The sequence below is a fragment of the Lissotriton vulgaris genome, chromosome 11 (assembly GCF_964263255.1).
Source record: "Lissotriton vulgaris chromosome 11, aLisVul1.2, whole genome shotgun sequence".
Taxonomy (NCBI): Eukaryota; Metazoa; Chordata; class Amphibia; order Caudata; family Salamandridae; genus Lissotriton; species Lissotriton vulgaris.
The window spans coordinates 648,981,561-648,995,267 of NC_141699.1; positions in this window are offsets into that span (position 1 = coordinate 648,981,561).

Genomic DNA, 13,707 nt, shown 5'->3' on the forward strand with positions numbered 1-13,707 from the left:
TTGTAAATCTCTCACTTCCTCCCATGTTCTTACACCCTCTAGCAACATAAGTTGTCAGCTGATTCCACATGCATCTATTTTCTTGTTTACTGCCATTTGATATTTGGCACAAAGTTGGGCCACTTGGTCTGCATAACAGTTACCTGCTGTCTCTGTCATTTCAAGATTGGTGAGCAGCACATTTGACCACAGCCACTTCTTTTGGAAATTGAATTGCTTCTAGTAATTCTTTTACAAAATGTCAATTTTTTTAAAAATCTATTTAATATACAAAATTTCACTGGCTTAAGCCGGTATTTTCAAATAGGCACATTTAAAATGACAGATCCGACAGAGTAAGACTAGGATCTCAAAGAACATGCAGGACAGGCAGTAAGAAACAGCAATGAAATGTAGAGGTTCCTGAAGAAGTCATGAACTCCCTCTGCATCCAGAGTTGGCCAAAGTCATGCACACCCTCGTAGCCATACTGACAATCAGTGTAAATGGTTACTTTAAAATTTTTCCCAAATTTGCAAGCTTTTATTAAAGCAATCAGTTTGGCTACTTGTGCAGACTTGACTCCTGGTAAATGAGATGCTTCGACTATACCAGCCAATGTGCACACAGCATAAGCAGCACTCAGTCCTCCTTCCTCATGTCTCATGCATGAGCCATCTACAAATAGCTCACACTCTGATTCTTTTAGTGGGTTTATCCGTATGTCTGGGTGTGGTTTAGTACTGTATTCTGTGAGGTTGACACAATCCTGTTCTACTTCTTCCCTTACCTCTTCCAAATGTGAATTAGGTAACAGTGTCGCTGGATTTAGATCAGTACATCTGGCAAATGTCACATTCTTTGCACCTAGAATGACTCGCTCATATTTAGTCAGCCGACTAGGAGTAAGGTACTGAGTGCGTGTCATGGTTAATAGAATCACGACTGCATGTGGAACATACAGTCACAGGATGTCCTATTATGATAGACTCACTTAGTTATAGGCTCATACAAGTTGCAGCTACAGCTTTCAGACATCCTGGCAACGCCGATGCCACTGGATCCAGTGTGGCAGAAAAATATGCCGCAGGACGTCGCATTAGACCATAGGTTTGGGTCAGAACTGAAAGAGCACAGTTGTCTCGTACATCACAGAATAATGCAAATTCTTTTGAATAATCAGGCATCCCAAATGCTGGAGCTGAACATAAGCAGTTTTGTAATTTCAGAAAAGCAGTCATGCTCGCTTCATCCCATTCTACTTGGTCTTTTTCTCATTTCTTTGTCACTTGGATAAATGGCTTGGCTAGAAATGCAAATCCCACAATCCACTGCCTGCTGTAACCTACAACTCTGAGAAACATCCTGATTACTTTTTGTGTCTGGAGTAAATCATGTTTTTAATTATTTTGATTCTTTCTGATGTCACTCTTCTGACTCCTCTCTATCTGGTGTCCCAGATATTTGTCTGAATTTAAACGAGAATAAAAATGTACTTGCTGGATGCAATGCAATGGAGAAAAAGGCATGGCGCAAATCAATTACAGTGAACCATCCTGCACTCCATGGTATCTGATACAAAATTACTGCTGGATTTCGCACCACTTGGCAACATGGGACGACAATTGTGATTACTTTGTGGAGGTCTTGTACGACCCCTTATTTCCCGCTCGGTTTCTTTATGCCAATTATAGGTGAATTACATGGACTGCTCATTATTTCTTTTAGAATACCTTGCTCAACCAAAGGTTCCATTTCTGCTGCAACACCTCGAGTATTTGGGTAGACTAAACCTTCCTTCACTGTTACTTTTATTGGATCGACATTCGCCATCAATCCTACTTCTTTTCCGGTGAAATCCCACACTTCTGGATTTAAGGTATTTTGTAGCTCTTCGGGTAAATCTTTTAGGGTAATCTTTTTAATTTCGGTCTCTTGCTTGGCTAATGTTAATTTATAGATTCCATCCTCATCTGGAGTCTGAATTTCAGCATCACTTGGGGTGCAAAAGATTGTGCAGTTCATTTCGCACAACAAATCCCTACCTAGCAAGTTTACAGGACTGGATTCACACACTACGAACTTATGCATTTCTTTAAAATTGCCAATTCGTACCTCCATTGGTTCTATAACAGGGGTCCTAATCTGTTTATTAGAAACGCCCACTACTTGGATCGCTTCTCCCGAGAGGGGTAGGTTTGGGATGTCTGCTGTTCTCACAGTAGAACGGGTATCACCAGTGTCCAACAAGAAGGTGATGTAATTTAATTCAACCTTGTCTTCCACGTAAGGACCTGACTGATCTACCGGCAAGGATACACCAAGTACGCATTCCTCTTCCCCCCTCTCAGGCACCGTCAGACACTATCCTCTTCGAAAAAAGTGTCTTGCAAGAGAAACTGTGGTGTCACTGTATTTTTCTTACTCTTTCCCTCCCAAGTTGCAGTATCCACACTGTACTTGGCTTGACTCACAAAATCTGGCACAGAGGCAGGTGGTAACTGGTTTTGTATTACCAGTTGCTGTAGCTTCCTTGAAACCTAATTCTGCGTATGTGGATTAAAAATTTCATTTTGGACATTATTACTTTGTACAGACTGACACACGCTTTTCCAATGATCAAATTTTCCACACCCGTGACAGGGAAACTTTTTCTTTGCCTCTTCTCTACTCGTTCTCTCTCTAGATACGCCCCCACTTCCGTCTCCTTGACCTTCTCCTTTTCCTTGATTATTTCTCTGCTGACTTAACTGGAGTTCCTGTTGCTCTGCTTATTTTACTTGTACACACATTACATTTTCTTCGAAATTCTTCTGCTTATTATCAATTTCATCCCCACAATATTTTGCATACTTAAGGATCTCGTCAACAGCTTTTGCCTGCCAACATATTTTATGGTCTTTAATCATTTGCGAAACCTCTGGTTTTAAACCGGACACAAAACGATAAATAAAATGTGTCATGTCCTTGTTATCAATGGTTTCCAACCCACTATACTGTTTAAATACTTGTAAAAGGTGCTCATAATGTGCATGCACTGATTCATCTTTATTTTGGGCTATTCTGTCTATTTTTGTCCAATCTGTCTATATTCGGGGTATCTTTCCTTTCAAATAGGTTATTACCTGATGGTATTTTTTCTTAACATCATCTGACCTAGCTCCTGTCTTTGGATCTTTAGAGTATTAATCATTGGGCCAATCTACAGTAATTTTACATTCTGTCCACAAATCTGCAGGAACAACTATGTCAAACAAACAATCTAAATCTTTTAGCAGCACTTTTGAAATCTTTCAACTTGCCTGTACCATTCTACGGGTTTTTCTCTGAGTTTTGGGAAATCATTTGTGAATGATAGAATATCTTGTCGAGACTATGGGACATGCACATACCCTCCTCTTGGCACTTCTCACATTGGACACAACCTTTCAACCTTTTCTGTTTCTTTCATTAAATACTCAGATGTAGTTTGATTTGCCTGAGCTTCCTCCTTTTTCTTGACTATCTAGCTTTCCATCTGTCTAAATCTCCCCATTTTTGCAACAATGACAATAATTATTATATCTACAATTTTCGACTGGACACATTCATGTTTTCTAAATCTTTGTCAGAAAATTCAGCTCTGTAAGGTTTCTGCAATACTATAGATTTACCTATGTCAATTCCCATGTCAGAGGCCAAATTCGTATATTTTTCATGAAATTGTTTTGCATTTCGAGTGATGCTTCTACATATGAATAACAACTCTTCTTCACTGAATGTATTTAATCTTTCCAGCTATCATTTCTTCTAATTCTGCTTTTAATTTGAAAATGTCTAATACTTTTGGCTATGATTTTGGCTTTTTTATGTCTCTGGACCATCTCTCTATTTCTTCTGGGGTTACTATAGGGGCATTTTTATTTCCGGTAGATGTTTCAGGAGAGGAGAGGTGCTCCCAAGGCTTCTCCTCCCCTTCAAATGTCCCGAGCCGGCGGCGCTCCCCCGAGGTCGCACCTCGCGCCACGAGACACGGGCCCCTCCTCCCGCCGCATCCAGACTCTCCCCAATGTCCCGGGGTGGTCAAACCCAGACACGGATGGCTCCCGCCCCCGTCAAATCCAGGGCCGGGCCCCTGGCATTTGCGCTGCCCTGCCCACTCACCTGGACCCTCAGCGACTTCCGTGGTGGCAAACAAGCAAGAACTGCCGCCGCCATGGGTGCACCTCACGGGGTGTGCGCCATCCGGGGGAGCCACCAACAAATCCATCCGCCCTGCCTCACTGAGCAGGCGGATGGCTTCATGGACATGGTAATCCTCTACTGACATGTTGCGACCACCAAAATGCACCGCTAAATGCGCTCTGCCAAAACTAAAGCCACACAGGCCTGACAAAAGCCTGACCACTACAGCGCTCCCAGCCACCAGGTCACCAGAACCTAAAATGGTAGCTGAGTAGGCGCCAAACTCCCCTAAATAGTCGGTGTTGAGTTCAGAGGTTGAATCAAGATACTACTGCCACATATGAGACCTTGTTATATCTTCATTCAAATCTCTCTGCATTACCACTACTACATCACCCAAAGTAGCCCAAGAAGCCTAAACTTGAGCCCAAGGGAACCCAAAGAAGCCCAAATTCGAGCTCATCTTCAGCTCAAGAAAGCCCCCCCTTCTCAGCTGCCTTTTTGCTGGTAATGTCGATAACACAGTGTTCGACTCATCCAGGGAGCCGAGTGAGCTGGGCGTGCAGCAGGGCGGCAGGTGATCTGGCGCTGGTGGGCTGGGCCAGGTCAGGTTTCAGCACCCTCAACTGTGGTTAACTGTTATGTTATTTAAATTTCTCATGGTCAGCCCTGAAAAGCTATCTCTGCGCGAGACAAGGGCAGAGGACAGGCATGAATTGGACTAGAATAGGTAGGTCTTGAGTGCCTTCCTAAAAAGAAAATGGTTTTCACAGAGACAAAGTTGTGTGGGCATATTATTCCAAAGATGGGGAGCAAGGAACGAGAAAGATCTGCAACCTGCCCTGGCTTACTTAAACCTGGGGATTTTAGGCAGCGCTTTGTCACAGGATCTGAGGAATCTCACTGGAGTGTAGGGCAGAATCTTAGCAGCTAGAAAAGAAGGGCATTGGCTGTGAAAGGCACGGCAGGTTAGGCAACATAATTTAAAAATTATTCTCTTTTTAACCAGAAGTCAATGTAGAGACTGTAGAAGTGGGGTAGTGCCCGAGCGGATAGGGAGGTTGCAGACAAGGCGCAGAGCAATGTTTTGGACCACTTGAAGTTTGGACATTAGATCTTTGCGGATGAAAGCCAGAAGTGAGTTGTCATAATCAAGGCAACTGATTACCAAGGTTTGAGCCAAGGTTTTCCTTGAGGATAGAGGTAATAGAGGGAAAACTCTTCTCAGCAGATATCGCACCTGGAAGCAGAACCCTGTGGTGGCAACAATGTGTTCTTTCAAAGAAAGAGGTTCATCTAAGCGGACACCAAGATTTTTGCTACCAATTTGGGTGAAGGGCTGGGGCCCAGCTCAACTGGCCACCATTCTGGAGCCCAAAGAAGTTAAGCTTGTCCCAATAGCATAATTTCTGTTTTTGTCGGGTGGAGTTGCAGTTGGTTATCCAACATCCAGGTGGCTATAGCCTTCATCCTGGAGTAGAACAAGGGTCTAGATTTTGACAGCTTAGAGCCAAAAGAGAAAAGTAGATGCGTATTGTCAGCGAATGAAATAATCTCACATTCAAAACCTCCGACTATCTTAGCGAGGGGGCCCATGTAAATATTACAAAGCGTAGGGCTCAAACAAGAGCCCTGGGGTACTCCATAGGTCAGTGGCATAGTTCTGGACCTATAGGGGCTGAGGATGATCGTTTGGATCTCTGTGAGAGGATATCCGCTAACCATTTGAGTGCCATTCCTTGGATTCCTAAATCCTGGAGTCTGTTGAGAAGTCATGGGTGATAACGCTGTATCAAATGTCGCTGACTGATCTAACAAAATCAATATTTTTGGAACATTAGCATCAAGCGAGCATTTAATATGGTCAGTGACCGCAAGCAAGGCTGTCTCCGTGCTTTGAAGGGGTCTCAAGCCAGACTGAGAGCTGTCTAATAGTCTGCTAGTCTCAAGAAAGGTTGTCAGTTGATAATTAATATGTTTTTCCAATAGCTTAGCCAACGAAGGGAGGAGGTAAATAGTGCGGTAGTAAGCCAAATCAGTGGGTACAAAGTTGTTCTTTTTTTGAATGGGCCTGATCAAGGCAGACTTTCAGTCTAAGGGCACTGTCCTAGAAGTGATTGATAGATTAATTAGGAAACAGATTCGCAGTGCTAGTTCAAAAGCAAGATTCCACAGGACTGTAGGAGGGCAGACATCTGAAGGAGAGCCAGACTTCACAGAGCTTAGAAGGATGGAGGTGGTTTCTATGGAGATTACTTTAAAATTACTGAGACGAATGGGAGAGTCAGTGAGGGGAGAAGGAGCTACAGGCTTCTCATGAGGTTCAGGGGCGATAGGAGGGAGGTTTATGTAAATCTCATTTATTTTGCCCTCAAAATGATCAGCCAGGGTGTTGCAAAGAGAGTGAGATGGGCTTTGATCTCAGGTACAGGCCGCTGGGTAGACAGTTATGGCCAGTTATTAGATTTTCTTTTACCAACAGATAGATTAGTCATACACCATTTCCTTTCCAATCTTTTAAAAAACTCAGTCCTTAGGTCGGGAGTATACCAAGGGGCGTGAGGTCTATGGGAAAATTTTTTGCTATGGCTGTAAGGGGCAATTTTGTCAAAAGCTGAGTTCAGTGACATATTAAAGTTAGAGGGTGCTAGGTCTACATCAATTATGTCAGAGGGCAGGAGAGGCACTTGTGCCTTGGCGCAAGCCAGCGGGGTGACTTTTTGCCATTGTCTGGATAGCTTGTTATGGCATGTAGGGGGTTGGCTATTGGTCTTGTGGGCCGAGAGATGGAAACAGATCAGAGAATGATCAGACCAGAGTACGGGTTTAGGCAGGTCGATGCTAACTAGAGGTGTCATTGAAAAAAATTAAATTAAGGGTATGGACCGCAGAGTGAGGGAGACACAAAGCTTGTTGCTGTAAACCCAAAGTTCCTAGGTCAGAGAATAGTTGGGTGGTGTCGGAATTCATAATGTCATCACCATAAAAGTTAAAGTCTTCCAGTAAAAGAAACTGCTGTGAGGAGAGAGCATGAGAGGCTAAGAATTCCAAGAGACGGTGGCAAAAAGGTTTCTTTGGACCAGATGGATGATAGACCAAGGCACCTTTCCAAGAGAGGTTGAGAGAGAGGTCCAGTCTGAAAACACAGGATTCCACCCAGTCTTCGGAGGTGGAAACAATTATTGTCACCTTAATATCATTAGTAAAAATAATGGTGTCACCCCTATCAATCTTGTTGACCCTGTTGAGTCTGAGTATTTTAAAATTGGCTGGAAGAGCTAATGAGATGGAAGTGGTAGAGGTGGAAGTTAGCCAGGTTTTAGTGAGGAATCTTATATCGTAAGAGGAGGAATAAGGAGGGTCCTAGATAAGCATGGGCGAATTTTGCAAATCCGCGAAATTGCGGATTTGCGAATTTGCGAATTCGCGATCCGCAAAACTCACGAATTTGTGCGAATTTGCGGATTTTTATTTTTTTTGCGTGTTCGCTGGGTTTTTTGCGTGTTTGCGGGGTTTTTTGCGTGTCCGCGGGGCTTTTTGCGTCTTCGCGAGCCGCTTGCATAGCGAAGTTAGCCATGCAGTCGTTTATGGGAGAGGGAGATAGATAGATAGATAGATAGATAGATAGATAGATAGAGAAAGAGAGGCGAAGAGAGAGGGAGAGAGAGAACGAGAGAAAGAAACAGAGGCCGGATCTCTGAAGGGCCAGATTCCTGAGTTGCCCCTACAGAACATACAGCTTTTTATTTTTAGCAAAATGCATATGAAAATTGTGCTGTAAAGGTCTCTTTTAGTTTAACCCCTCCTGACAACTCAAAATTGGTGTATTTGCCATCCTCTCCCTTCTTCCTGTTTTTTATATCTGTAAGTGCTTCCTGATGAGGTTTAATTCCTTGGACAGGTGCCTCGTTGCCTACTTGTAACTATTCTCTGACTCTGCTTCAAGGGTCAGAGCAGGGTCAGAGAATAGTTGCAAGTAGGCAACGAGGCGCCAGGAAGCAATTAGCAGCAGGTGTCCAAGTTGAAATTAATTTGTTTGTAACCCTTGAGTAAAAGGTTACAAAGAAATTACGTTCAACTTTGGCACCTGCTGCTGTAACCCTTGCTTGGCTGAAAATTCGTCCCCGCTGATTCGCGGATTTTAACGCAATTTCGCGAGATTCGCGGATCGCGAAATTGCGGAAAATTCGCCAGCGAAACGGATTTTACGCCCACCCTTAGTCCTAGAGTTCCACCACATGTTTTGGCAGGGATCTCATGTTGATAAGGAAGAAGTTTAAACTTTTTCCAGGGGTAGGGGTGTCATTGTGGCAGAGCAAGGTGACGGTCCTGTGTTCTTTAGCCATACCTCAGACCACCTTCCCCTACCCATTTGTAGGGCTTTGAGCTAAATAATTGGGCACAGGAGGTTTATGATTTCCTTGTAAGGTCTGTGGATTTGCACGAGAGACCTTTACTTGCCCTACTTTCCAAACCTAAACCATCCCATTTACTGCATGCAAATCACCCCTAATGTAGGCCCCAAGGTAGCCCCAGGGGCAGAGTGCAGTGTATGTGAAAAATAGGACATGTACTGGTGTGCTTTACAATGTCCTAATAATGAAATACTGCCAATTGTTTTTGTCATTAATGCAAGGACTATCCCTCCCGTAGATTCTCAATGGAGCTGCCTTGTCACTCCAATTGTGAAAAGATAGAGATTTGGAGTTTGGGTTTCCTGAACTCAGGATTTAAGACCACATCTTTCTGTGTAGGTGGTTTTTAAATTGTGTGTTTGAAAATGTCACTTTCTTTTAAAGAGCATTTTCTTGCTTTATCATTCTGTGCCTCTGCCTGTCTGTGGGATCCACGTCTGGTTTAGACTGACAGTTGGGCTGTATGTGTGTTGACTCTAGACAGTCACACAAAGGGAGCAGATGTGTGACCTGCGTATACTGATGGATCATCACCAGGCTGATGGGTCTCTCTGAGTTACAGTGGTGGGAGAAGTTGTCACTGGCACCTGAATAGAACTGTGCCTGTCCTTACACAAAGCTTCTCCATCCCCCTCTAGTGTGTCTGGAGCTACATGTAAGGTACCAGCCCCATGTGTGCAATGCATGTACTTGTGTGATTTACATGTTCTGATAGTTCTGATAGTCTGATCGAATATAGGGGAAAATAGGCCAAATGGTGCCGCGGGATGCAAAATCCTCAGTTGGAATGTCGCCGGCATTAGATATAAAATGAATGACACTAATTGGGTTAGCTTTATTTCAAAACATAATGTTATTGCTCTTCAGGAAACCTGGGATACCTCATCCAGCTTCTGGTTGGACGGTTTCGTAGGCTTCGCTGTAGCTGCAAGCCCAAGTAATGCTGGTAGAGCTAGGGGGGGCCTTTTGACTCTTTTCTCACTTGATCTTAAAGGGTCATTGAAACAGATTGATTATGAGTCCCCGATTTGCCTGATTGTAGAAAGGTAAATTAGTCCTTCTAAGAGCACCCTGTTTATTAATTTTTATAACTCTGGCAATAAGGATCATGGTGGCGACAATATTGCTGCACTAGATTTGTTTTTAAACTCAGTCAGTCATAATACTCATACTAACTATGAATATGTGTTAATGGGTGATTTTAATATTCATCCCTGTGATTATGGTTGTGGCTTAACTGATTGTATTGAGATTACGGGATTGGAGGGGCCTCACTTTGAGCACACTAAAGCAGGTGAAGAATTGGAAGAATTCTTGGCCAATTTCAATTTCTTTGAACTAGGGAATAGGGAAGGGGAGTCTAGAATACCCACCTTCAAGGGGACAATGCCTGGAACAATTATCGATTAAATTTTTGTGACCCCAGCCATTCTTAACCAAACTATTTCTTATTGCACAGTTCCTTACCCCCTTAGTGACCATAACCCCGTCCTTTTGGGGGTGGGATGGGGGGCTTCATGGGACCTATGCTGGGAGATGTTACTCCCGGACCTGCCCTACGCTCAATTGACCAGGGTAGACGGTTGAAGTGGCAAACGTGGTCCCTGGTGATTTATATGCTGACATTGGTCCGCAGATAAATGATCAGATCATGATTTGCCACAATCCATCCTTGCAAGGTCATGACATCATGGATGCCTTTCAAATGATCTGCAGTAAGGTTTATTCTAACCTCATGGTCAAACTGAGGAAGGGAGAAACTAAACACTGCCGATGGTTTGATGCCCCCTGTTCAAAAGCCCACAAATCCCTAAAATTGGCAGTCAAAGCAAACCCTAGGGTCAGGACACTGGTTGCAACTCTAAGAAAAGATTATAAAAGAGCTATTAAGAATAGACAGGATAAGATCAAATATGAGGCTTGGGAGAATCTAACCTCTATCGATATCCTGCGGGACAGTAGGCAATTCTGGGCCGTAATTAATCAGCCTTACTTCTCTGACTCACCTAATTTAGATACGGATTGTGTCATCCCTGATGATAGGTGGTTGGCACATTTTAGTTCAGTTTATGGAGATAATGGCACCATCACCCAACCACTTAACATGACCTTCCCTGAGGCTACTCCTTTGCTTTTCAATAGGGCAGAGGTCGAGAAAGCAATCCGCGCCACCTCTAGGAATAAAGCCCCTGGCCCGGATGGGGTACCGGCCGACTTTTATATACATTCACCAGAACTATGGGCCGGTATTCTCGCAAATGTATTTACAGCTGCAAACAGCACCCCCCCCCAACTACATGGGCGACTTCCACGATAGTCCCCATATTTAAAAAGGGGCAACGGGATGACCCGGGGTGCTACCGGCCTATATCCCTTTTGGACTCTGCTATAAAGATCTTGGGTAGAGTCCTTTTGGCTAGGCTAAGGGATAGTTTGGAAGGCTGTGGTGGTTTGGCCGACATCCAGTATGGGTTCAGGGAGAAAAGAGGCCCGATTGAGCAGTGCTCTAACTTGCACCTGCTGATTTCGAAATACACAGTGGCCAAGGAGGGGTCACTGTACCTAGCTTTCATGGACCTCTCCTTGGCCTTCGATTTGGTCAATAGGTCCAAGTTATGGGACACCCTCTTGAGGATAGGGATTGATGAGGCTCTGGTCAGGTTTATGGCCTCACTCCATCAAGAGCTTTTTGCTGTGGTGAGGGTCACCAAAGAAGGTAGATGTACGTCCCACTTTAATTCGAAGAGGGGTGTTAGGCAGGGTTGCATATTAGCACCCCTGCTGTTCACAATTTACATCAACGGCCTGGGTAACCATCTAGAGGGGGCTGCGAGAGACGTTCCATGTGTAGGAGAAGTTAAGATCCCTGCTCTCCTTGTCATGAATCCGTAATCCCAACACATCTCAACACACTGTGCTCTGTCATGAATCTGTAATCCCAACACATCTCAACACACTGTGCTCTAGAAGAGAGCAGTTTATCCCTTCAGAAAACCCACCCCTGTCCCGTGCATCCAGCACGCCATAGTGAAAGGTATGATGGTTTGATGTGACTATAAATATTTTCTGTTTATTTTATTATGTGTATCATTTTAACTTCACATTCTTACTCATGGTAAATTACTGTATCGAGTTCTGATGTATAGAATTGCCAATTACTGTATCGAGTTCTGATGTAAAGAATTGCCAAGTAGTAACCTAATTTGTTGATTTTGGGGATCCGCTCTGGGAGGCTTACTGCAGACGAACAGCTTGGGGCAGACCGGCAAGATAAAGAACTTTCCAGAAATGCACACGCACGCAAAGAGAGGGTGCGCGGTGCGACATCATCCCTCGGGTGTGGCTCGACTATAAATAGCCACACCGACGTTTCTCAACGCTTTGCCTCCTGCTGCCCTCGAGAGGAACTCACCTCAGAAGAGCCCTGGGAGCCTGATCACCTGGCAACGCCCAAGAACATCCGGACTGGAATCCTTTTCTCCATCGCGCTGCGCTGCAAAAGAGAATACAGAATTTAAGCTAAGTGAAATCTTTTTTTATGTGTTACAAGGCGCCCAACGCAAGCAAGCAGCAATAGTTGAAAAGACTAAAGACTTACCTGAAAGCATTTACAAAGGCTTGGTTGAATCCTATAAGGAGATAACTTGACTTTGAATTTCCTGAAAAGAAACAAGAGACTTTGAGATTAATCAAAGAGAAAACTTGGGAAAAGTACATTTGATGTTATGTTTGTTGTTTGCTTTTCTGTTCAGTTTATATTTTACATAGGTTGTGAAGAACGAGAAAGACTTGAGAGATTACTTAGAGTAAGTGTTACAAAGAACTGGCAGAAGATAATGCGATGTGGTGTTATGTAACATAGGAAAGGAAAGTAACTTATTCTCTATGTAATTATTTAATTTAGGAATACCGAAGCTACCTATTGGGTCTCAAATCTCTCGACAACAATCTACACAGATACAAGACTCTTCACAACGACAACACGGACGCGACGCCTAGCTTCTAAAAGTCGCAGGTAGGCTCTCTTTAGGTATCACAAAAGAGAATACTGCAGAGTAGCCTAGATTGTATTGTTTACAGAAAAAAGGTGGAAAGATTACAGAAGTTTTCTTGTTGCCTCGCAGGTCGACAATCAAGGAACAGGTAGCGTCCCCGATCCGGCCTACCTCCCTTTTTTCTATTTGATTACCTAGTGTACTACTAAATCACTGGGTGTTGCCTAGAATTCGGGGAAGTTGGTCCATAACGTCTCTGCGAAATCCTTCTACAAGCATCCTACAGGTAAGAGTGCTTGTAACCTTGACAGAAGGCAAAGCCCACGACGAATATTTCGCCCAGACGTTATGGATCCTTCCGCCTCGATTTCTCTGCAAGATATAGCAGATATGTTGACTGCTATACAAACCGAAAATGCTGCCCTTCGTAGAGATGTTACTGTAATTCAAAACAGTATTCAATCCGGCCCTAGTACTTGGAGTTTTTCCCCAACTCTGAGATCAGTATTGAAACCACCAAATTTCCAACCAGGACTTCAAACCTTGCATTCTAGTTAACCTACAGCACCAACTCAGATTCAAGTGGTGACTCCTGTACCAGTTCCCTTAGCACAACCTGAAAGATTTTATGGGGACAGTAACAAGTTTTCAATCTTTTTAAATCAATGTCATCTACATTTTATTGCCAAACCCACAGATGTTCCTGATGATTCCTCTAAGATAGCATTCATTCTATCCTATTTAGGAGGAGACGCGGCCCTGTGGTCAGTACCGATAGTAGAACGTGATGACCCCATTCTTTATGACCTTAGACGGTTTAAAAATACGATGAAGAAATTGTTTGCTAAACATGTTTTTGTTCAATCTGCAGATCATGAACTACTTCATTTAAAACAAGGTTCATCAGACTTGCTACATTATATATCTCAGATTAGTAATAGAAGCTCGCTGGCCAGAAGGTAAGAGGGTTTCACTCTTTTATAAAGGCTTAAAGGATGAGTTAAAAGATATGATTACGCAAATTTTAGATCCACCTGATGATATTGAGGAGTTCATTGATCTAGTGGTTAAACTAAATCATCGTTTGTCTGAACGCAGAGGAGAAAAAGGAAAATCTGAACAAAAGCTATTTCCTGTCAAAGATAGAATTAGTG